Source organism: Ornithorhynchus anatinus, chromosome 14, assembly GCF_004115215.2.
Source record: "Ornithorhynchus anatinus isolate Pmale09 chromosome 14, mOrnAna1.pri.v4, whole genome shotgun sequence".
Taxonomy (NCBI): Eukaryota; Metazoa; Chordata; class Mammalia; order Monotremata; family Ornithorhynchidae; genus Ornithorhynchus; species Ornithorhynchus anatinus.
In genome coordinates this window covers 9,491,183-9,517,692 of record NC_041741.1, presented here as the reverse complement: position 1 = coordinate 9,517,692, position 26,510 = coordinate 9,491,183, and the positions used below count along the sequence as shown (strand labels likewise).

Genomic DNA, 26,510 nt, shown 5'->3' with positions numbered 1-26,510 from the left:
GGACACTACCAAGCTTTGAAGATCTTCTGATATTACACTTAGTGCTCTGTTGTTCCCATACTCTGCCTTTCATTCTCCCAAAGTACATATTGGCCTTCCTGATTCAGGTCTACACTTCTCTATTTACCTATATTGCCTGTCAGACAGTTTTCTGCCTAGGAAGCAGAATCTGATGACAGATCTCAGCTCCATCTGTCTCCCTACCTTTAATTTCTTTCAGTATCTGTCTCCCTTTCTCAGTTGTAAGCTTCTTAAAGGCAGGGAACAAATCTATTACTTTTATTGCACTCTACCAACTGCCCAGTAGACACTCAAATACAGTTGATTGATAAACAGTGAAAAATTTTAGTGGAAAGCAGAATTTCCCCAACGGCAGCTGGTCAGAACTTGCCTATTTCTGGCTTATTGTGGATATGTTTACCCAAACATGTCTCTGTCCCTCATTTATGTTCCTCCATGGCACAGCCATCGGTATACAGCATATCTGGATGGCCACCTCAAAGCCTATTCACACTGCTTCTAGCCACAGCTGTCACCACTGAGCCCTGCTGTGAATGAGCATTCCTTGGACAATCTTATCTCTTGCTGGGCACAGAACACTCAGTCATCTTGTCCAGTTGATGACTATCATGGTTGCTGGAATTGAGAGGTCCTCAGCTAATGAAATATTCTTCTCCAGGAGGGAATATTTTATATGCCCCTGACAGGGCTTGGCATACAGTAAGCACTTAATACGCACTATTATTATTATTGTTGTTATTGTTGTAATGACCCGACAGGCCTTCTCCTAGGAGAGATTCCCAGGGAATCTTCATTGTGGACAGGCTAGAACTGTGCAGAGAAAGGGTTGATATCACTGGTTATTGAAGGGAAGGCCAAGGGACAGCTTGCGTGTATGTCTACGAACACTTTCAAACCATAAATGAGACCGCTCCCCACAGAGAAAATACTTTGATGGTGGTCTGAGGTCTTTTTAAAAAGGGAAATGTAAGTCTTTTGACATACTTGGATGTCTTTCAGACATTAAGCCAGTTCCTGCCCCTGCCATCTGCAATCAGGGAGGGCTGGGAGCTCGGGACTAAGCAACGTGCTGGGAAAAGCAACAGCTGAACCAACACTATGGGGCCATATCTTTTTTAAATCATGGCATGAGTCCTAGAGAGCAGGAAGCTGCTCAAGCTAAACTGCCTTACTTATCAACTATTAACATTCAATTAGTCTGAGGTGAAAAAATGTTGTGGGAGGAATCTTCAGAATATGTTCTAGGCGTGGATCAAAAACTAAGGCTGGTGGCAGGCCTGGGTGTGGGGTGTGATGCCCCAAATCCTCATGAAATAAATGCTATCCCTGATTGAAGCAGAAAGGGTCTACAGGCTTTCAACAGAGGTAAGAGGCGAATTGAAATAACAGCCAGGCTAAGATGGCTCGGGTAGAGAAGATCAAAATTCAAAACTACCAAATGGGTAGTGGGGCTCCATCAGCTCGAATTTGGTCATAGTGGACCCCAAATATGACACTGTTATTATTCCTCTCCACAAAGGCTGTTCTAGCCGTCTCCTCACCCATATGCAAGAATCAATCGATCGTGTGCACTGATCACTTTTCCCGTGCAGAGCACTGTATTAAGCAGATAGAATTAGTAGACCCGATCCCTGTTCTCGAGGAGCTTTCAAAACATTGTTCTGCACACATCTCTGTAGTCTTCAAAAACTTCATTTCCATTTCCACATCAACCAGCAACTACTCACCTTTCCCTTTAAGGAACTCAATAAGCCTCTTATCTCTCTTCACTCCCCTCCCACAACAAACACACTAGTAAAACAAGAGAAGGTACACATTGGCAAAGGGTGTCCTTCACAGAAAAACCTTTTCAGCCACTGCTGCTTGCATAAGTATGCTTCTCACTGCTGGTAACATCATCTTCTAATATGAAGGATAGTTCTACATTTACCTCTCCAGTAACAAAGGTACTAATGAGGAATTCTAATCTGCATCTGCTTTCCCTCTGTGTTTATTTTTTCCTCCAACAGATTAGTGGCATTAGAGGGAACAGGCCATGAAACTCATGAATGGGATAAACAGCACTGTGAGGAGCAACTATGTAATGGTGGTGGTGGGAAGCCCATGATCTGGTGCACAGGGTGAGACGCAAGGTTGTTCGGTTCATTTCTTTTGGGTTTTTTTCTTATATTTGCTAAAGTTGTGGTTGGCAAAATAAATACTCTTTAAGGTTTAAAACGGAAGTTCAGCAATGAATCCTTGATTTCCAACTTTAGAAGCATATTAAATTACTTGGCAAGTACTTGCTATCCTTATCTCTAGAGAACCGAACAAAAGGCTTCTTTTTCTTCCTGGAGACTATGCAGGGCGAGAAGACATAAAGGCACTTTCTGAGCCCGGAAGGTCGACAAAAGGAAGAGTGACGGTGAGAAATTAAAACATTAAACCCCCCCAAACCCGATATTGATCTGGGAATATGGCCTTTGAAAAGATCTGGGATTAAACTAATGAAACCATTTTTTCATGTGTTTTCAAAAGGACGCCCTGAAAACGTGTGTATTAAAAAGGGGAAATACATTGTTGACTATTCCCGTTGGAATTTCTGTTTCTGATATCATGAACTCATCCAATTAAAGTGGGATTATGCCTCAGATTTTCCACGCTCTCGCTCGCTGTTGCTCTTTTTCATCATAATCTCACAGTGGCCACAGTGGGAAAAAGGAATTAGAAGAGCAGTGTTCACCTAACCTTTTAAGTCCAAATCACTGCAGAATCAATCAGCAGAGAGCCAGATTAAAACAGAAAACAGTTCTCTTGCACTAGTTTTCTCCCCCACGGCCTGTGGGTGGAGAGGTCAGAATCAAACCTAGCTAGCTAGCAGCCACCCCATTACCTAGAGAGGAGGCTGTGTGTTTGGCACTCTCTAGTCGAAAGATGAATTCTTATTTTTTACATCCCCTTTTGCAAATGATCCTTTTTCTTTCCACCAGTCTAACTTTGAAGTCACAAGGTAAAAGTATCCGCTTCCGACTTTGAACTATTTCCACAAATGACCCTAGAAATATTTGTGTGTCCGTGTCATTTAGCATTTCCAACCAAGGACTGGATTTCCTGCTGGGGTTTGATGGGTTTTTAATACTAGAGATATCAATTCTTCCCTCCTGTGGGGGAATTTAGATCATGCGTCTAACTTCTTTCCCTACAGCAGTTTTCTCCCTTAACTAAAACAAGCAACTTGTTTGTGTCCCCGAGGACTTCCATTTAGATGTACCATATTTTCTCTGTGATGTGCAGATTGAAAAATCCATACCTTAGGCTCAGCCTAATTTATACGCCTCTTAAAACATGCATCTTGCAACAAAGAGACACCTCAGTGTTGCATAAAATATTCCCATTATAATATTCATATCCTATTGCTTGCTTTACTCATCAAAGCAATCTCTCTGCTGCTTTCTGTAATTGAAATCCGAGTTCTTCAGCTGCCAGTGTTAAATTTACTTTTTTCCCCCCTCTGATTTCAGTTAGAGATAAACCAACATTTTCAAAAACAATGTGGTTCCTAGTTGAAAAGCTATTTTCTGGCACATCTATAAAGTGGATGGTTAGTTCCCTAGGGTGGCTTGTGTGCGTTTAAAATGCCAAATGATATGGGCCAGAAAGAAGAAGACTAAGTTACTCCCAAATGAGAATGAGAAACCTAGCTCCTGGGTGAGAGAGCCCTCCTTAGGAACAAAAACACGTTGAGTCTGAAGGAATTAAATTCTGGATTCATACCCCCAAGAAAAGATTACCAAGGAGTACACACTAATCGACAGGTTCAGATCAGACAGGATCTTGTTCCCCTTTTTTTTGTGGTAGTTGGGAAATGCTTTCTAGGGGAAAGATGCAGATCAGCCTAGTGGAAAGAGTAAGAAGATGGGAGCCGGGGCATTTGGGTTCTAATCCTGGCTCTGCCGCCTGCCTGCTGTGTGACCTTAGGCAACTTCTCTGATATTATTTCTTCATCTCTAAAATTGGGATTAAATACCCGTTCCCGTAGCAGGTGAGCCCCATGAAGAACAGGGACGGTGTCTAACCTGATTATCTTTTATATACCCCAGCTCTTAGCAAAATTCTTGACACATTTAACAAACATCAGAATTATTATTATTATTATTATTAACCTAAAGATATTAAGGGAATGCACTCTTATCTCTCTTCACTCCCCTCCCACAACAAATGCATTAGTAAAACAAGACAAGGTACACTTTGGGAAAAGGAGTGTCCTTCACAGACAGACCTTTGCAGTCACTGTTGCTTGCATAAGTATGCTTCTCACCGCTGGTAACTTCATCATCTAATATGAAGGATGGTTCTACATTTACCCCTCCAGTAACAAAGGTACTAATGAGGAATTCTAATCTGTTAGGGGATTAGTGAAGCAGCAAGGCTTAATGGAAAGAGCACAGGTCTGAGAGTCAGAAGAGCTGGGTTCTCATCCCAGCTCCACCTCCTGTCTGTTGTGTGACCTTAGGCAAGACATTTAAACTTCTCCATGCCTCGGTTACCTCATCTGTAAAATGGGGATTAAGACCATGACGGTGTCCAACCTGATAAATTTGTAACTACCCCAAGTGCTTAATACAGTGCCTGGCACGAAGTGTTTAACAAAACATGATAAAAAAACCACAGGTTTTTGATGATAAGGGCTGTTAAAAGCCGAGTGTGAGACGTGATAAATTTGTATGATCGCCATTCCTGGAGAGCTTCATGGAAGAGGAGATCTCCATGTTCCTGGAAGCAGGAGGCTGCTCCAGATGACTCTCAAGGTCTCCCCTGGAGTTTGAACTCTACAGTGCCTAATTTTTGTCTTTACCTCAGATGTTGCTAACTATTTAATTTTCATTTTCATTTTTGAGGGCTAAAGTGCTGCCCTTCAAAGGTGAAAATGATGGTACTGTCTGTGTGATTGTAACCGTATGCAAGCATGTGACTGATAATCAGTGAGTGTCTCCCCACCCCTACCACACCGAGAAATGTAAAACTGTCCTTTCTTCAGTTTTTGCAGTGCCTGGAGGAGTTTTACATTCTTCCTCAATATCGCAACACTATGAATGAGCAGAAAATGGATAAAAACAGGATGAGGGATTTGAGCAACACAGACCCAGCCACCTATCTCATCAATGTTTGGGACCATCTTTGAAGGAGTCCTTTCTACAGAGCTGACATGTTAATGTGGAAACAGCAAACAGTCACTAAAAACAACATCCACCCCCTTCCAGTGTCACAGGCTTTAAGTCACTTGTAATTCAGACAAAGGCAACTGCTTTCCTTTACCTCTACAGTAAAAATCACTCAGCCACCTCTAAAGGATGTTTTAGAGCTGCCGTGTCTTGGTAGAGAGCAACTTGCAGTCTTTAAAACATTAGAGAGGTGGCAAACTGTCCATAAATAATTCTTCCATCCCACAAACCGGAGAGTGGGAAATTTGCAAAGCTGGCAGATTTTTAGTGTTTTCTTCGCTTGCATTCATATTACAACAAATGAGAATGGATTTCTAATATCCATTCTCCTGCATCCATTAAGCAAAGCTGGAGCCTCGGAGAGCTGGGAATGAAAAATTTCCTCTGATCTGAGACACTGGAAAAGCCCAAGTACTCATTCAGCATTTCCACCTCCTTTTCGGCAGAGACTGAAATGCTCTGGAGACTGGCAAAGGTTAGGGAATCTTTTGATTTTGTCTTGTTACTTGAGAAGCAGTGTTATCTAGTGGAAAGAGCACAGGCCTGGGAGCCTAAGGACTTGAGTTCTAATTCCAGCTCTGCTCTTCACCTTCTGTGTGACCTAGTCCAAATGACTCAATTTCTCTGTGCCTCAATTTCCTCATCTGTAAAATTGGGATCTCCCTCTTACTTAGATTGGGTGCTCCATGTGGGACAGTGTCCATGCTGGAAGTGATTATCTTGTATTTACCCCAAAGTTTCACAGAGTGTTTGGCATATAGCAAGTGCTCAACAAAATACCACAATTTTACTATACTTATTGTTACTTCAAATACAAACTAGTTCAGCAACATGTTCTAAGACGGGCACCAGACAGGTTCCAAAGAACTGGTAGTATTGGAGATAGTACTTATGGAGAATCCTCTTGGTGCCATGCACTGTACTTAGGTGTCTGGGAAGTACAAAGTAAAGAAGAGACAGCTCACCTGCCACAGGGAGTTTGTACTCTAACAAATGATCAGAACGCATTTAAGTGCATGGAAAAATTTTTAAAACCATGAACCTAAGAGCTTCCTGCCTTGGACTCAGGGGTTTGTCACAGACGTGGCATCATTATAGCAGCTAACAAGGTACTTGCTGGCATGCACGAATGGGATTATGGCATGCAATCCTGGATCCTTGTTTTAATTACAGAATTAGAACAAGGCAATCATAGAGCAGGGATGGGTTGTTCCTCCGATTTGTTTTTCACTCCTGATCTGAATGGCTTTAGGCAGGAGGAAGGGATGAAAAGGCAGGCAGAGGAGGATGGGCCTTCCAGCGGAAAAGGGTGATTTCAATGAAGGCCCTGGGCTTATGTAATCTTGCCGCACATCTAGATTGCTCCCGGAGCGATTGCGTTATAGCGTGTTCCTTTCAGCCCACCATCCCAGCCGTATGCCCGGCAAGCACTTGCCAGCCTCCTTGAACAAGGGCTGATATACGATTTATGTTCAAATGGGTTGAGTGAAGCCAATTTGAGACAACTAAAAGAGATGAAAGCTGTTACGTTAAGAAGGGAATTTAGCTTGGCCATCTGATCATCCAGGAAGAGATTTCCACTGATGATAGGAAAATTGTGGCCGTCCGGAACAGACTAACTCCTCCAAATGGCCCAGTTCAGAGGCAGTTGGGCCTTCTCCTGCCACTTCTGGGACTTGATGGTTTGGGAGCATGGCAATCAGTCCAGTCTAGAGGAAGCGGCTCAGAGACATCCAAGCCAGGGGGCTGGCAGGGACACAGGGAAGGCATCAAGAATGAGCAATAGTTGGTCATTAGAGATGGAAGATAAAGTGGGGGGGAGAGAGAGAGAGAGCACCGTCTATAGGGTGTTCCATGCTGACTCACTGTTGTCATACAGCAGTGGATGAGCATAGTGTGAAAAGGAACCAGCAAAATCCTACAATCCTGTAAAAGCTCAATAAATACGATTAAATGAATGAAGGTACATGCCCTCCTTCAGTGAGAAGCCACTTTAAACAACACACGTACTCATAAAATGCTAGGACACGGGGACCTGCTATAGGGGGAGGTTCTACAGCTAAACCAGCTGCAACCCTTCCCAGTTGGTCTCACAGGTACTGGCTTCAGTCGAACTCCATTTGATTCCATTCCCAAGTTTAATTATCTCTCCAATATTGGCTGGATTGGCTCGGCTCCATCATGCTGTTGGGTTCTGGACCCAGAATTTCAAACTTTTTACTGTTCATGGGGTTAACATCAGTGTTGAATCTATTTTGGTTTCCTTAGGTCTTATTTTACATTTCCACAATTCCAAAGGGTTAACATCAGAGTTCCTCTACTGCAGTCTCCTAAGCTCAGTACAGCGCTCCGCACACATATGACACTCATACTAATCCTGGCTCCGCCACTTGTCTCTGCGTGATCTGGGGCAAATCACTTCACTTCTCTGTGCCTCAGTTACTTCACCTGTAACATGGAGATTTAAACTTGGATCCCCATGTGAGATATCGACTGGGTCCAACCTGATTAGCTTGGATCTACTCCAGCGTTTAGTACAGTGCCTGGCACATAGTAAGTGCTTACCAAATAACATTAAAAAATGAATGACTGGTTGGTGTGTTCCAGGTTTAGTCATCTTTGCAGTCCCACAGAACCTTGTAAGACTATGGCTAGTAATTGGCCTATATTGCTGTATAAAAGAGATTCCCCATCCTCTTCAAATTGTATTCCAAGAGATGTGGGAAGAATGGTCTACAGTAGTAGTAAGCTTCTTGTGGGCAGAGATCACTTCTACCAACTCTGTTATGTTGTACTTTCCCAAGAGCTTAGTACAGGGCTCTGTATACATTAAGTGTTCAATGAATACCACTGACTGATAGATAGTGGTGGTTGTAATAGCATTTATACAGCACACCCTGGGTGCAATTCAATGCACCGTCCATCGTGTTTGGGAAGTACAAAACTATCAACTGACATCTCCTACCCACAAGGCGCTTACGCTTTAATGGCGGAGATAGACAAAAAAGCATTAACAGGGCAATCAGAATAAATAATTGTACAATTGAATAAAAACTATTAATGAATACTGACGGAGAGTATGAATAGGTACCCAAGTGCTGGAGATGGCTGGTGAACTGATATGACTTGGGATGCTGGGAGTTAATTAGAGAAGCAGCATGGCTTAGTGGAAAGAGCCTGGGCTTGGGAGTCATGGGCCATGGGTTCTAATCCCGGCTCTGCCACTTGTCTGCTGGGTGACCGTGGGCAAGTCACTTAACTTCTCTTTGCCTCAGTTACCTCATCTGGAAAAATGGGGATTAAAAAATGTGAGCCCCACGAGGGACAATCTGATTACCCTGTATCTACCCCAGCGCTTAGAACACTGCTCTGCACATAGTAAGCGCTTAATAAATACCATAATTATTATTAATGATTATTAATCAAGGAAGGGAGGTTGAAATAGGTGGGCTTTCAGGAAGGCTTGGAAATCACCCACTAATGGTCTTCAAGGAAGAAGCACTCCAGAAGTTGCAGTTCGAGATGCTGCAGCTGCAAGGTTGCTAATTAGAACTAAAATCTGAAACTCTACATACAACCTTGGTAGAGGAGGAGAATAACAAGCAGAGGGAAAGGAAGGAGTCATTTCCTGTGCTTCCCTTCCAAATCAAACCACTTACTGCCCTGCTTATGGCCTTTGCCTTTTCCTCCTCGATAAGTTTCAGGTGGTCACGACTACCTTAGATTGGATCCAGGGAGGCTACTCTGTGCCACCTCAGAAATGGAGAATGGAATGAAGACACGTTCATGAAAATGCAAGCCCCATGAGACCACGAACAACTTGGAAGTTAATGGATCTGGGCAATCACCTTGATATATAGAGTTTCAAATCCACCGAAAACTAGGATAAACAAAAAGTAGTCAGAATTGTTCTGAGCAATCAGATTTGTCATTTGTACAAAGAGGAACTTAGCTAATAAATTACTAACATGTACTTTAGACCTGAATCAAGGTTTCAACTCTTAAAATCGAACGGGCGTCATCAGGGAAGGAGCAACATTAATGACCGTATTCCAGCTATTTTTATTAAATGCATTTAAAGTTAATGCCTGTTTTGCTGTCAGTATCCACAGCAACAAAACAATTCACATTGAAATCATTTGCACATAGTCTTCCCACCCTCACATCAGTATTCAGCTCTAGTGCTTTTCAAACGCAGGAGAGGTTTTTCATGACCAAATAGAAGCCAGAAGCTGTGGCAGGTTCAGTCCTTGCTGTGTCGTTGCTGACAAAGACTTCATTGTCTATGGGGGCCTAAAATAAGTGGAAGGTGAATCTTTGAATGCACTAGCATAGGGGAGGTTCAATTTATAAAGGGCCCGGGCTAGAGATTCAGAGAACCTGGATTTTAATCCTGGCTCTTCCACTCGTTTGCTGCGTGACCTTGGGCAAATCACAACTTATCTGTGCCTCAGTTACCTCATCTGTGAGCCCCACATGGGACATGGACTGTGTCCAACTTGATTAGCCTGTATCTCCACCCCCCAACACTTAGTACTCTGCCTGACAGATGGTAAGTGCTTCAAAACACCATTTAAAAAATTATTGAAATACTCTACTGCAAACCGAAGAATAGGCTGGAAAGGTTAGTTCCATCTCCAGGAGAGCAAGAATCCTGTGCTGCTCTGGAGGATGAATCAATCTTCCCAGCGGCAGCTAGCTGCAGGCTCGTGGCCCGGTCTTAGACTCCATCCTGCTCCCATCTCCTCCTTCTGAGAAGTCTTGTCCCCACAGACGCAGAGCAGGCAGAAATGCCTGGAACAACCGTTAAACCACTGCCAAGGTTGTAACTTTAAGGTTAAGGATGGCTGTCATCAGAGCAGTGAGCGGGCCAAAGGTTGATACCTCCCAGCAGTGACGTCCTGGTCCTTTTCTTGTTGTTGTTATTGCTGCCCTGTTTTCAGCTGAATTTTCCCAGTTATTTCTTTCTCAATTTATTTCTCCTCCCTCTTCCATCCTGCCACTTCGGACTAACTCCTCCATGAATCAGAGGACAAGTTTGATTCAATCATCTAGGTCCTTTTCCTAGCTCTGATTGTAGTATTGCGCACAATAATAATAATGATATTCGTGAAGTGCTTACTATGTGCCAAGCACTGTTGTAAATGTTGGATGGATACCAGGTAACCAGGTTGGACACAGTCCCTATCCCACCTGGAGCTCACAGTCTTAATCACGACAGGCTCCCCGGAGAATGAGGGGCAGAGTGACTGGGAGTGAGGGGGTCATGGCATGGAGGAGGTCATCGTGTGCTTGATAAGAGTGCTGAGTGAAGTTTACTAGGTTTCTTTCAGATAAACACTGAACTAGTAGAGAAATTCCTACTGAATGATTAATGGAGAGGACCCTTCCATCTTAATCCCTTTACAGATGCGTTAACTGAGGCACAGAGAAGTGAAGCCACTTGCTCAAGGTCACATAGCAGACAAGCGGCAGACCCAGGATTAGTACCCGGGTCCTTCTGACTCGCTGACCCATGCTCTATCCTCCTCTATCCACTAGGCATGTTGCATTAAAATAGTCCAAAATAATAACAATAGCAACAGTAACAACGAGTTTGAAAAGAGATAAGAATGGCTAGTGGCCATTGGTAGGCCTAAAAGCCACTAAGATTTTCCAGACTTTGTGTTCTTCTCAAGAGGAGGGTACAAGGACCATCCTCATGCTAGTTTCTTGAGGTAATGAAGCCTGGGCAGGTATAATCTCGGGCCTAGCAATATGATTGATTGATTGATTAACAACCGACCTTTAGACTCCTTGCTCTCCCTATTGACCGATGGAGGAGATTAGTTCAATTTTACATGCATCCTTGCCCAAGTCCGTTGTTATAGGCCACACCAGTATTGGAGTGCCCTTGTCAGATTCTCTCAGCATCTTTAATGGAGTAAAGCAGGGCCGGGTGCTCGATCCAGCCTCTGTGGCCATTGTTGAGAAGACAACGGGGGCTTGCCAGTCAGAATACGATTCTAGTCTGTGAAATTCCTTTAACTCAGCGGGCTGAGAAAGTTATCAGTCATTCATTCAATTGTATTTATTGGGCACTTACTGTGTGTAGTGCACTGTTCTAAGCACGTGGGACAGTATAATATAACAATAAGCAGATACATTCCCTGCCCATAATGAGCTTGCAATCTAGAGGGGAAGACAGACTTTAATATAAATAAGTTACAGATATGAACGTATGTGCTGTGGAGCTGGGAGGTGGGGTGAATAAAAGGAGCAAGCCAAGTGACATAGAAGGAAGTGGGGGCAGAGGAAAGGAGGACTTAGGAAAGGACTCTTGGAGGAAAATCCCGGCTCACTGGAGCTCTGATTCACTGATTACTATGTTCTGGAGGGACATGTCCACAAGAAGACATGGGATCTACGTCTCCAAACTGGCAGAATCTTTTTGGATTGACAATTAGTCTGACAAAGATCAAGGATAGGTTCTGGTCTGCACATGGCTTAGTTGTAATGTACTCTCCCAAGCACTTAGTGCAGGGCTCTGCAGGCAGTCAGAACTCGATAAATACCACTGATTGATTGCTTATGTCTATGGAACTCAGATCTACCCAAGAAACCTCTTCTACTTCTTCAGCGGTCAAGCAATTCCACACACGTGGAACATCAAGAGACAGGACAGGATCTCAAACAGATGATTTTTTTTTTTGGATATCATCAGACCACTACCACTTAAGAAATGCTAGTAATGTAACACTGTGGCTGGGTGGGGGGGGACAAGTGAGGAGAATAGATGCCCAAACTGCTGTCCTAAACAGGGTGGACAGGAACAACACTTTCAAGAGTCAGTGAATTAACAAATGCAAATACCGTCGAGGGAGGGCAGCAGTTAGAAATGGGGATTGTCATACATGCACTGAAACTTAGCAACTCTCCCCGCACACACCGATGAATGCTCACCATCAGTAGTGCCATCTTTAAATCCAGGCTAGAGCTATTTAGATTTAATTTCAGAAATGCAATTACCATGCAGAACTTCAACTGTAGATGAGACAACCGAATCGAGCCTAAGCTCTAAAGGTTTTCTGCATGAATATAATTTATTTCAAGTGAAACCCATCCATGAGCATCTCATAATCCTTTCCTTCTTTCATAAATCTCTAACAGATGCAGAGAGAACAGTAGGGGCACAATTATTTTCTGAATGACCTGGTCAGAGAAGCCAGCTGGGAAGAGGCTAACATGTCTATAAAAAAATACGTAGCAACTTAAATTTAGTTGCATGCATTTATAAGTAGCCTCAAAATAATTGATTTCCTTTCCATTCCAGGGTGGGGTTATGGCTATAGTCCTGACATGACTCTCTTTCCTCTTGGGAAGAAAATAAACGATGGTTTTTTCTCCTTTCCTGTTATTCCTAAAAATGAGAGTGAAGTAGTAATTTCAAAAGAAACATATGCCTGGGGAAGGGTCCTCTAAATTAGTCATTCAGTATGAATTTCTCTAATAGCTCGGTGTTTATCTGAAAGAAACCTAGTAAACTCCACTCAGCACTCTCATCGAGCATAGGATGATTAGCCCATGCCATGACCTTTTCAGACAAATGATCCATCCAGTCCTGGATTCTGTCTCAAAAGTAGCAACAGGATGCATGGCAGAACCCTGTGATGGATGGTTGCCTTCCTTGACCTGCAAACTACAACCTCAAATTTCCCTCCAGTAACACATTATGATTGTTTCCCCCAACCCCCTCTTGAATATACTGGTAATTTTGGTTAGATAACACACACATAAGCAAAAAAAAAAAAAAAAGTTTAGAGGTGTTGTGGTCATTGTGTATTTTTTACTTAGTAACATGAAAAAGTACAGTGCCAACTCTGAAAGAATTTTTCAACGTTGAGATCATCATGTTTGCTATTAATGCATATTTCATAAGCTCAATTCTCTCCTCTGCTCTCGAGAGGGCACCTGCAGAATCATCCACCGGGCATTGGGAGGGTTCACTTGAGTTTTAAATATTCAAACTCTCAGGATTGAAGCTTTCCATTACGCCTCTGACGACATCATCCATAATTTGCTGCAACGACTTGCCCACCACCGGAGAGCTTCCCTTACCCATGATCATTCTAACATAGATGAAAGAATGATCAAACAGAGCTATACCAAGGAAGCGACAAACCAGGAGGGAAATGTGGAGTTACTTTTCAATACTGGGTGACATACAGTGGAGAAACAGTAAAGAAAGAATTACAGATGTTTGACAGTGAGACTGTACATACATTGTTGGTTTATGTGTTTACATTTAGCAAAATCCACCTAAGGTTTATCAGTCTTCCACAAGGTTTCGGTACTGTCTGTACTGTGCATTGCAATTTTCATAATCCCGTTCTGTTTCCAGCTGTCATATCATCAGAGTCAGACAGTACTGCAAATGGAAATGATTCACTTCAGCGGCACTGACTTAAGACTGTGAAATAGTCATGCCCTGTTAAACGAGTTGCATAATGGTGGAATCAGAAGCTCCCCGAATTGCCTCCTATGGCCTAAATGAGAGCTCACTCATTCGCTTCCCAAGCACCGGGCAATACCAAAGCAGCAAACTCCATCTTCTACCCCAGTCTTCCATAGTCCCAGTTCCTCATAATGCAGCAGCATGGAATTATGGCAGCACCCATTTTGAGATGAGTAACACCTGCCTTGGCAGAAAGAAAGGATTTAGAGGCAGAAGGCATAGTGGAAAGAGGCTAGGACTCAGAGGCAACAGAGTCAGGTCAAGTCCTAGCTCCCCCATTCTTCTGCTGTGTAACTTGGGGCAAGTCACTTAACTTCTCTGAGTCTCAGATCCCTTAGGAAAATGGGGATAAGGTAGACTCTGAGCTCTATGTGGGATAAGAACTTCATCCAGTACCATGACTTTGTATCTACCCCAACACTCAGCACATAGTAAATGCTTAATGAATCCCATAATTCTATTATTATTTGGAGAGAACATAGGGTCACGGATTGAATGAAGGTGAGTCTGGCTGGGCTGTTTTGAAATGGCAAATATAGCACTCAGGTGACTGGCTTGTAAAAGCGGTGAGGGCCCAGCAGTGGATTTTGCTAACAAGCCTCGGGCAGTTTTAGCTCTGTGATCACAGAATGCACCCACTACTCCTCCCAGCCCTCTCGTGATTTGTATTTTCAGGCTTTTCAGGCACACACAAACCCACAGGTGAATGTAATCATGATAACTGTGTTTTTTTCTCCTGCTCTTACCATTTGCCGAACAATGTACTAGGCTCTGGGGTAGATGTGAGCCCGTCACTGGGCAGGGATTGTCTCTATCTGTTGCCGAATTGTACATTCCAAGCACTTAGTACAGTGCTCTGCACATAGTAAGCACTCAATAAATACTATTGAATGAATATTTGATAATCAGATGAGACATAGTCCCTGTCCTACAGAGGACTCACCATCTGAGGGAGAGGAAGAACAGGCATTTAATCCCCATCTGATGGATGAGGGAATTGAAACATCAGAAAGTTAAGTGAATTACCCAAGATTACCCAGCAGGCAAGCAGAGGAGCTGGGATTAGAACCCAGGTCCCTTGATTCCCAGGGCCACGCTCTTTCCACTAGGCCATGCTGCTCCTCACTGTCAGTAGCATGTTCTATGAAAACTGAACAACAACTATATATTGGCATTGCAGGGCCCACGCAAGAGTGGGTGAATGATCCAATGCAAACTATCCCAGGTACCGAAAAGACGACAAGCACATATACTGCTGATGATAACTCCTCTGTTCCCTTTCTCACTCAAACCTTAAAGGTAAGTAAGAGCCCCAGTTCCATATCAGTCTTTCCGTGAATGACAACAGCATCTTTTGGCAACGCTGCTGGGATCTTGGTAGCCCTATTCAGAAACTCCCCGGTCACCCCAATTGGGAAAGGAGCCTCACTCTCTCCCTTTACGTGTGGAGAGGTGGAAGGTATTTATTGTCTTTTCAGGCACCACCATATCCATGAACAAAGTTTCTCCATCAGCAGAGTCTTCTCCAACCCCAAAGGGCGGAATGTGCTAGAAGCCCACACTATTCCTCTCTCTTTCTGTACCTGGCGTTGGTGAAGCTCAATTTCCAATAGCATGGCCACCTTGGAGCATGACACTTTAAGAGTGATGGAGAGAAGCTTGAGGGGGTCTAGAGAGCAACAAAAATGATTTACAGGTAAGGCAGATCACACTCAGGAGGCCAGGCAAAGGGGAAAAAGTTGAAGTTATTTCACTTGCAGGAGAAAAGACTGAAGGGTGTTTTATTAATAGTCTTCAAATCTAAGCAGGATTAGGAAAGGGAAGGTGGTGACCAGATGTTCCTTCTCTCCGCGGAGGATAGAACAAGATTAAATCAGCTAAAAATGTGGCTAACGAGATCTCTGTTAGCCACGGTGCTCTGCCTGGGAAGGTAGTCAGTCAGACAGGTTGGCAGCCTAGGCCATCTGCCTGAGCTGGTTTCTGGGCAGCACTGCCTGGAGCCACAGGTCATTTAAATCTCATTTAAATCTCATCTGAATCTCAGTTTCTGACATTTCCTGGGAGATTCACAAGGGACCGAGTGAGTGATGAAAAGTTGCATCAGGCTCCCTCCGGCCTGGAAGCCGATATTGGAGCTCGGGAGCCCGCTGCCTGGGAGACTTCCACGTGCCCCTCAGGTCCTCTAGAAATCCCCCTTTGCCATGGCATTCCCAGCTTTAGGAAAGTTGGTTAAGCTGTCGCTGTGGTGCCTCTGAGAGCTAGATGTCAACTATGCACTTAGAGAATTTCATATTCCCTCTTCCAGATTATCGACGATAACATTAACCAAAGAGAAGCAGGGTTTCCTGGTGGATTAATGGACCCTGGCCTGAGAGTCAGAGGGACCAGGTTTTTAATCCCAGCTCTGCCACCTCTCTGCTGTGTGACTTTGGGCAAGCCACTTCACTTCTCTGAGCCTCAGTTCCCTCATCGGTAAAATGGGAATAATACCGTGAGACCTATGTGGGTTAGGGACTGTGTCCAATCTGATTGGCTTATGTCTGCCCCAGCGTATAGTACAGTGCCTGGCTCATAGAAAGCGCTGAGCAAATACCACCAAAAAAAGAAAAAATCTTGTGGAAGCAGTTACCCGGTTAGAAAGCCCACTAACGGCCCTTCTCCAACCTGAGAAGTGGCAGTTCATTTCCATCCTTTGTTTCCCATATTGTAGCCAGTTTTCTCTCCATGACGGAACTTTCCTTCCAATCTCATCAACGCTCAGTCTTTACAAAAAGCCTTGGGAGTGGAACCCTGTCAAAGGCCTTCAAAAGATCTAAATATATTACACCCACCAGCACTCTCTTTCCCACATGCTTATTGATCCCTTCAGAGGACTCCGGCAGATTAGTGAAGCACGATTTCCCCTTGCAGAAACAATGTTGTCTTTTCCCCAACAGGTTGTGTTTTTCTAAGTGCTCACTGGTCCCGAACTTAATTGTAGATTCCACTAATTTGCCAGGTAGAGAAGTAAGCCTCGCCAGCCTATAATGCCCACAATTCGTCTGGAAGCTTTCCTAGGGATGGGAGTTACATTGGCGATCTGCCCACCTTCAAGTACAGTGTCTGTTTGTAAAAGTTCCATGGGCTGACCTTGAAATCACTGTCGCCCTTACAATGGGGAGTGGGTGGAAAGTTAGCACTGAGTCACAGGTGCAGAAAACTCCCCACACAGAGACTTAAAGAACTCAGCCTTAATGAGAGAAAAAACCAAAGCATTATTTGATTTCCTTTCTCCCTGCAAAAGTTCCTGCCAGGCTCTGACATCAATCAGGATTTCTATGCATTCCCACTGTGTGCAAGACACTGAACTCCACGGGCCATGAATTCTTTAGAGAAAGATAAGACATAGGCTCTGTGGTCCAGAAACTTTCACTGGCAGTACACTAGGGCCCGAGTTACAACTGCATCTTCTCTGTGCCTGTTACCTCATCTGTAAAATGGGGATTAAGACTGTGAGCCCCACATGGGACAACCTGATTCCCCTGTGTCTACCCCAGCGCTTAGAACAGTGCTCTGCACATAGTAAGCGCTTAACAAATACCAACATTATTATTATCAAGGCTCCCTCTGGCCTGGCCTGGATTCTAATCCCAGTTCTGCCAATTGCTTGCTGTGTGACCTTAGACAAGTCACTTAACTTCTCTGTGCCACAGTTTTCTCAACTGTAAAATAGGGATACCTATTCTTCCGTCTACTTAGACTGTGAGCCCCATGTGGGGCAGGGACAGGTAACTTGTACCTACCCCAGCACTTAAAACAGTGCTTGACACATAGTGTTTAACAAATACTATAATTACCATAAAATACCATTAAAACCCTGCAACTTGTATACGGTAATATTTGTCAAACTGTTACGTGCCAAGCATGGTACTGAGCACTGGGGTAGAGGCAATATAAGTACATTGGAATAGTGCCTGTCTCACATGGGGCTCAGAATCTAGCAGGGAGAGAGAGGGATTGTTTCTATTTGTTACTGAATTGTACTTTCCAAGCACTTAGTTCAGGGCTCTGCACACATTAATTGCTCAATAAATTCGATTGAATGAATGAATGCATAAGTATCTCTTCCCCATTTTGCAGATGCTGAAACTGAATCAGGGAGAAATTAAGTGACTTTCCAAGATCATACTGCAAGAAAGGGGGTGGAGCCAGGATTAGAACCCAAGGCTCCCAATTCCCCATTTTGTGTTCTTTTCACTAGACCATGCTTCTTCTCAAGATGAATGGAAAACTGGTGGGAAAGCCCTTTAAGGTGACCTAAAACACTTAGAAGAATAAATTTAATTCTGGTGATTGTCTGGATTCCCCCCTGCCCCATTAACCTCACTGGGCCACAATTACATCTGTTGCTTATCACAAAGTTGGAGGACTAGAAGGGATCTTAGGGGATCAACCTATCCTACTGTACTCGCTCCCTAGTGCTCAATACAGTGCTCTACAACCAGTAGGCTCTTAATTTTTTTTTTGGTTGTTTAATGGCGTTTTTTAAGCACTTATGATGTGCCATTCATTCATTCAATCATATCTATTGAGCATTTGCTTTGTGCAAAGCACTATACTGGTGCTTGGGAGAGTACAATATAACAATAAACAGACATATTCCCCGTGAGGCACTACTAGGCGCTGGGGTAGATAAGCTAATCAGGTTGAACGCAATACAATTCCCACAAGGGGCTTACAGTCTTAATCTCTATTTTCCAGATGAAGTACCCAAGGCACAGAGAAGTTAGGTGACCTGGCCCAGGTCCCACAGCAGACAAGTACTGATTGACTAAATGATCTACTCCCCCCCCACCGCCCCCATTTCTCGTTCCACCAAGACCGGGCTACCTGGCAAAGACATCTGCAAAACCCCAGTGAAGTGTGGCTAGCCCATAATGGGGTCTCGAGAAGGAACCGGTCCTTGCAAGCACGACCGGAATTCCTTTTTTTGACCTGAGTGATAGAAATGCACCATGTTTCCCAAAAGCTTGCTTGGCTTAAATAGGATTTGACTGACCATTTCTTTGAGAGAAATTCATCCTCAGGCCAAGCAGAATTGAAAGACACAGGGTCAGCCGCCTATATTGTTTTCTTACTTTCCCTTCCACCTGTGACTTGGACCATGAATGAAGATGAGGGGGAAATCCAATAAATCCAAGAAGCCAGTGTACGTTTTTAGGGACCGGAAATCAATGGAGTGTGAAGAGGAGGTGATGAGGAGTCTGAGAACGAACCTATTCTCTCGTGCCCCTATCTCCCCGCTCCCTCAGAGAGCTTTTCTTCTATGTCTGGGTTGCTGAAAGATGAAGGAACAACCCTTAATGTAAGCCCCTGCCAAGTTCTGGCCTAGGCAAACGTGCCTCAGTCACAAGCAGCAGAGTAAACACGGAAGCTGTAAAAATCCATCACCAGAGGAAAACAATAATTTGAATGAGTGATAAAAAAAGGCATTTCATCTGTGCATGATAAGAAACCATGAAACAAAACAAATTATACAACACAGCAGAATGGATCGCTGCCCAAAGAAATTGCCAGCAGCTTTTGATGAGGGAAAACATGAGACTGCAGAGAGACGCAGAAGTGAGGAGCAGGATTCTCTTTTATAGACAGACCCTCGGTCTCTGACTACAAGCCTGAGGTTGGCTCCTGCAGCCCTTCATTTTTCCGGGGGCTGTGTAGAAGGTCTGAGACCCACTGTGAGTAGGGACCTGGAGCATCTTTGCAGGGCTGGGATGGCGTGAGGGAAGGAGAAGATAAGGCAGGGGGTTGAGTGGGGTCGATCCACAGTTAGAAGCTATTGCAGTGGTTGGGTCAAACAAACTCAAGAAGCTGTGTTTTCTAAACCTGACCCTCGGAACAGTCTCACGTCCCAGTGCAAGCAGCTCTCCAACTACATATTAGGCTGCAGCCTGTGTCCCCTTCCACCCTGTAAAGATCTGGAAGTTTAGCAGCCAAAGGCTGAGAGGGGAAAGGATTTGGAGAACAGACCAGAGGCAGGGCTAGAATTAGCTGGAAGCAAGGAGCACATTCCAACCCAGGAATGATGGGAGGATGGGACTGAGGCTGGGAGGCTCAGTAGGAAGTAGGAAGGTCTTTGAACTCAGCTGGGTCAGCAGGAAAGAGGGGGGAAACAAAACAGGTGACTACGATTTTTGGGGTGCAAGTAGGAAATGGAGAGAGAAAGCAGGGAAAGGGTGAAAGAGGAGGGAGCAGAGAAAGGTATTACCACTTATCTATGTAAATTCAATCTGTTTATGTATCTAGAATGACATCTTGAATCCAAAATATTCCACTCTCCACTCTTCTTCAGCCCCACAGCCAATGAGCATGGTCCTGGAGTTAGGGACATTTCAGTTCTTCTCTCTCACTCCATCAGAGCACAGAGGCAGCATAAGTGATCCTGCCAGGGTTCCCAGAATGAAATAGCAATCAGTTGCTCTGTACGTGACCTGATGGATCAGAGTTAAGGAGCCCAGCTCTCCTCTTCAAAAGCATTAGACAGTGGAGGCCGAGGGTATTGATGCTTACTCCTTTGGAGTCAGGACTCCATTCCCACAGTAGCCATTCTGTCGGTCAAAGAGCCGGGTAGACTCCAGGTCCGTTCCACGTCGGGGAAGCATTTCATTACCACTGGCGCTAGGATGTGCTCCTTGTTGATATATTGAGGAGGGCATCATTGGTCAGCCCAGTCTGCCTCACTGGACCAAGTTGGGAATTGGAGGGGTGAGCTGTCCAGTCAGGATCCAGGTGAGAACCAGAGAAACAGGATTGGGCAATCCAGTGTCCCATCATTGATCTGACAAAGTGAAAGAGGGAAAATGTCCAGCAGGACCTGTGGGAGGGACGCTGTGAGTGAAGTAAAGCTGGGTACCATTTCCCTCAGACTTGCTAGTAGATTTTCAGGGGTCACATCCAGGATGAAAGTCAGGGTCCTCTTTGGCAAAATTCAACAGCCAATTTAAAGAATTTTGACTTGTTTGTATTATGACAATACAGGCTCTGTGGGTACCAAATCGGGGCACACAGTAAAAAGCAATTTTTACAAGCATATGATGTGGGGTTCCCCCTGCAGATTTATGAACCACACAGGTAAAACCTCTCCATGTGTAGTGTCATATTGGAACCTGAAGGACAGTTACTGTGCATATATATTTCATACCTCCAAATCTATCCAAAGTCCCCGTGCCTTTGACTAAAGACTTCAACCCAAAATCAAGCAAAAATAGAAAAAAGGACTCTGAATATTTCAGCGGAGAGTGACCAATCACCTCTGTGACATTATGTGCAGTAAAGATTGACCCCTGCTGCACTATTTTATTTATTACCCATAGTGACGGACGGTGTTTTCATTTCTACCATTTGAAGCGACAACCTTTCCAACATCTCCTTCCCTCTCTGCTCCAAGAGTGTTATCCTATTTCTCCAACTGTTGCATGCCAGACTGACCTGTCTTCTGTGGGTGTCTCCCAACTGTCCACTACCTTGACACACTGTCTGAGGTTTTGAACTCAAAAATACTCAATATCAATACACCCACTAATATCACTATAGCTACCATTAGCAGTACAATGGTATTCTATTACTATCACTATAGTATATATTAGTAGTACTATATTACTAGTAGTGATAATAATGTTGGTAAAGCGCTTACTATGTGCAGAGCACTGTTCTAAGCGCTGGGGTAGATACAGGGTAATCAGGTTGTCCCACATGAGGCTCACAGTTAATCCCCATTTTACAGATGAGGTAACTGAGGCACAGAGAAGTTAAGTGGCTTGCCCACAGTTACACAGCTGACAAATGGCAGAGCCAGAATTCGAACCCATGACCTCTGACTCCCAAGCCCGGGCTCTTTCCACGGAGCCACGCTGCTTAGTAATATACTTTATATTACTATCACAACCTCTTCTACCACTACTCCTGGTTCCATATATAATTTTTGTTTCTCCATCTATACATCATCAGTCAGTCAATGGCATTTATTGAGCGACTACTGTGTTGAAAGCACTGACCTAAGTACCTGGGACAGTACGAGACAACAGAGTTGGTAGACCCAGTCTCTGCCCACAAGGAGCTTACAATCTAGAGGGGGAGACAGATATTAAGTGAATTACAGAAAGGGGAAATGTCAGCAAGTAAGGATTTGTACTTAAGTACTCTGGGGCTGAGGATGGGATGAAGAGCAAATACTTAAGGGATACAGACCCAAGTTCAGAGGTGATGCAGAAAGAAAGCAGCATGGCTTAGTGGAAAGAGCCTGGGCTTAGGAGTCAGAGGACATGAGTTCTAATCCCGGCTTCGCCACCTGTTAGCTGTATGACTTTGGGCACGTCACTTCACTTCTCAGTGCCTCAGTGACCTCATCTTTAAAATGGTAATTAAGACTGTGAGCCTCACGTGGGACAACCTGATTACCCTGTATCTAACCCTGCTCTTAGAACAGTGCTCGGCACATAGCGCTTAACAAAAACCGACATTATTATTATTATTATTAAAGCAAGTGAGGGAAAGGAGGAAATCATCCCGGAAGATCTTCTGGAAGCCTTTGTTCTAAACAGACGACCCATTTCTGACTGTTATGTACCTAGTTGCTCTGCCCTCTATTGCTATCTAAAATTACCTGTCTTAATGCATCATTGGAAGTTTGGCTTCATTCTATCTTGAAGTTTTCTTCTGTCCTCTTTTTGCCCTGGTCGCAGGGCATCGCACTCAGTACATACTCAGGTAATACTATTACTAGATCGATCGCAAGCTCCCTGAGGGCCGGGATCACGTCTGTCAACTCTATTATACTCTCCCAAGTACTTAGCATAGTGCTATGCACATGACAATTGCTTAGGAAACCCCACTGATTCATTACTATTTTACTACTACTTTGCAGTCTTCGGTTTTGCCCAGGCAAATCCTAAGGGCAGTTTGCTTTCTCATATTCACAACAACCCAGACAGAAAGTCCCCATAGAGGAGTCCCCTGTCTTAGAGATCTGACGGGAATAAAGTCTCATAATAAAGGGAGTTGAGCAGGACTGTTTGAAAGGCCTCATCCTGCTTTTTGACCCTCAGGCCAAATACACTGCTATTTTCCTGTGCCCAGAATATGTTCCCTATTATAACTGAAGCCCCGAATTGATGTGTCAAATTAATTTTGTGCTCTCCTCACCTTAGAGTGATTAACACAAATTAACTTTCACACTAATCAGCCAGAGCCGTGAACATGTAGGACAAGAACCAGCGACTTCCATGCGCTGGGCGCTGGCCTCTGCGTTCACCACGAAGTCTCCGGGCTTCATTTGAAAGCAGTCATGTTGAACGGAGTCACAGAGATGATTCCTCCTCGTTGCATGGTTAGAGACTCACTTTGGAGTTGTTCAGCTGAACAGCTGATTTCCTTCCCAAAAGGGAGCCCAATGCACCATCTTCTCCCTTCAATGCTTTCAGAGTGACACTGGAGAGCAAGGGAAATTCCTAGAGTAGGAGCCCTGAGCCATTTGACATCTGTGCTTAATGACAGCACAGAATCTTGGATGCTTGGGCGAGGCCCCCCCAGAATCAGTGGCCTAATACCTATTCAAAATACCACCACAGCTAAATGCCTAGTTAGCAGCTCTATGTGGGGTATGGAAATCACTGCAATCATTTTGCAACAGCCCTGTTCGTAATGTTTGGTCTTCCATTTCTTACCCTCGAAATTAATGAAGGGGCAACTTTGCTGAGACATTATTTTCCATAAGTTACCTTTGCACTTACTTTCTGCTGAAACTTCACAAATCTTAGCGCTCATTTCCGAGGAGTGACCCATGATGAAAACGCTTCAAGAAGCAAGGTGGAGCAAAGAGACTTGATTTCAAAAACTGGATGCGTTTTTAGATTGGGAAAATTGTGAACTGGGCTCAGGGCATAAATTCAGGAAATAAAAAATGTAGTGAAATGGTTGGAAAACCATTTTCCAAGCTAAAAACCCTGTAAAAAAAAAGGCAGCTCTAGCTTTATCATTCAGTCCTGTCAGGGACAAAAGCTAAAAATGGAATCATCCGTCTCATATCAAAGACCATGTTCACCCTAGTAAAATGGAATTTAACTCTAGTTGGAAGTCTGAATTTGAAATGCATTCAAAAATCATTTCTAAATTCTTGGTTTGAATGATCAGTCAATCGATGATATTTATTGAGCACTTACTGTGTGCAAAGCACTGTACTGAGCATTTGGAAGAATACAACAGAGTCGATAAACATACTGTCTGCCCACATGGAGTTTAGAGTCTAGATGAGCTATTACCTTAATGATCGTTCTTCTTCTAGCTTTTACTATCTGTAAATCATTTTTGTCTGTAGTCCCCTTTAGACAGGAATCTTAAGCGAGAGACCATGTATCTCGCTACTGTTGTTCTATCCCAAGTGCTTAGCACAGTGCCTTTTACTCAGTAGGTGCTCAATAAATTCTCAGTACTCTCTGTACCCTGTGACTTGCTATTATATACTCATTGATCAGTTTTCCTAACCACAGGCTTGCTCATGTTGGTGCATCCTTCTTCCCTAACAAATCTCCTCTTGAAAAAGAGTGAGATGATTTGAGTTAGTATGTTTACAGATTTTGAATGATCTTTCCTTTCGCTTTCAATTACAATTATACTCATTTCACTGTAATGAAATTGAAAACTCTCTTATTAGTTAACTCAATTTTAAGAGAAGGGAATGTAAAAATTTTTCTGCTCTAATAATTCTTAACCGATATGTTATTTCCTTAACAAGTGATTATCTTTGATACTCTACTGTCGATAACGTCCCTTAAATGTGAGCCAGTCTGAAGGGTTATTTATTACCGTTACATTTGGAATGAATAGACTCATTTCTTTTTCTTTAGTGCAATAACGATTTCAATATCTGACATGTTTTGTCCATTGATCGCAAAACAAGGAACAAAGTTGGTCAAGAAGTTTCCTCTTTGAAATGGGATTCATTCAGCCTTTTCATCACACTGCAAGAGCGATCCTTCATGGTAGAGAAGCAGCTAATAATCAGAAATGACACATTTTCCCTAGGCCAATGTATCCACTGTCAGGGAGGTGCTGAGCTCAGGGAATAAGAAGAAGCCCGTAGTTGGGAGGTAAGAAGGGGGGAATTTGGGTGGGGGTGAGGGAACTGTGGTTTCAGAGCAGAACTAGACCTTCTGTGAGGGAGGAGAATGAGAAATGACCATGGTGATTGCTCAAGAAACTGAAGGAGGAGGAGATGCCTAAGGATGGAGAGATACCAGCAGATGAAGAGAACATTTCCCTTCTCCCTCCTCCCAGATATTGTCAATCAATTAAGCAGTGGTATTTACTGAGTGCTTAGTGTTCACACAGTGCTTTACTCAGGTGCTCGGGAGAGTACAACATAATAGAGTAGGTAGACGCAATTCCTACTCATAAGGAGCCCCCCACGCTGGAAGCAATGGAAGTGTTCCGGGACTTCAAGTTCCTGTAACACTTGGGACATGCAGTCTCCTCACCTCCCGCCCTGCCCCCCTCCCTCCCCACCCCCCGTGGTGTTTCCAGTCATTTTTGAGGTCAGGCTCCCCGTTATTTTTGCCAGGTTCCTAGCACCTATGATGATTTACAACCAACACTGGGGTCTCTCTTGGTACTCCATGTTAATGCACCCAAAGAAGGCTTCTGTAATTCACTGCCACCCTCCTTTGATGCAGACTGGGCCCCATGAAAGCCACGGGAAGTTGTCTGGACCCAGTTGGTCATCCTGCACCCTGCCTGATGAGGTTTGGAAGAGGACCGGCTGCTCCACCCTTTCCTTATGATGGCAAGTCTCCGGATCAGCAGCTTCTACACACAGAGACCCCTGCGGCACACTTTCGGTTACCGGTACCTAGTTTGTTAAGATTTTCCACTGCCACAGCACCAGGGATGTTACTAGGTACCGCAAAGTAGCTTGTCCTTCCACCCCTGTGGTTGACTGGCTGTGTTCTACTTGCCAATGATTAACATTTCATGCAAAACAGCTTTTCCTCTGGGAGGGGTCCTGATGAGTAAGCAGATTCCCTTTTTAGAAACTTCCTGTCTTTCCCCTTTTGAAATAGGCTGGGCTTAGCCTGCCTGACCATTATACCCCTTTGGGGCTCTGAGGCACTAGGAAGAAACAACAAACATTTTACATCCAGTCAGCTACCTTATTGCGGAACCCCTTCGATTCATTGTAAATGTATTATGTTTCTATAATCAACTGACTACACAATTATTAGTAATTTTGATCAAGAGAGGGTGTCTGACCTTGATTCAGGAATCAATCCCTCAGGCTTATGAAGAAATTGGTTCTGGATTATGTTTTGATGCAGTTTTCAGTAACAAAACATTGTGGGCAGGGAACGCGTCTACAGCCTCTTATACTGTACCCTCCCAAGTGCTTAGTTCAGTGTTCTGCACACAGTAAGCATTCAATAAATATGGTTGATCGATGGAATCATGTCTTAAGTCTGAAGACTACCTGTGTTTTCGCCAGAGCCTAGTTGGCTTTGATTTGATATCTTTGGGGTTTCATTACAATTGAAGGTAAACCTGGGATGGTGAAATCTTGGATTTCCATATGAAGGCTTTGTGGGAAAAGTTTGAAGTTTAAGGGCTCATCTTTGATATTTTAAATTTCTGAAGTGTCTTTTTCCACTCAAACCAAGAGCAGCTTCCCCAGGGTTTTGTTTTTGTTTTAATGGTATCTGTTAAGTGCTCACCATGTGTCAAGTACTGTTCTAAGCCCTGGGTTAGGTACAAGATAATCAGGTTGGACA

General features: G+C 43.9%; 1 long non-coding RNA gene across 2 annotated transcripts; it reads left to right on the top strand.

Moving 5' to 3' along the window:
* Positions 1–1,847: 1,847 nt before the first annotated feature.
* On the top strand, positions 1,848–26,223 carry LOC103168353. Of its 2 annotated transcripts, none has more exons than XR_485403.3 (4): positions 1,848–1,910; positions 2,031–2,141; positions 2,358–2,425; positions 25,422–26,223. It is a non-coding gene; the product is annotated as an uncharacterized LOC103168353 (long non-coding RNA). The 2 variants fall into 2 exon arrangements; XR_485402.3 differs by lacking the exon at positions 25,422–26,223 and adding an exon at positions 5,039–5,349.
* Positions 26,224–26,510: the final 287 nt, after the last annotated feature.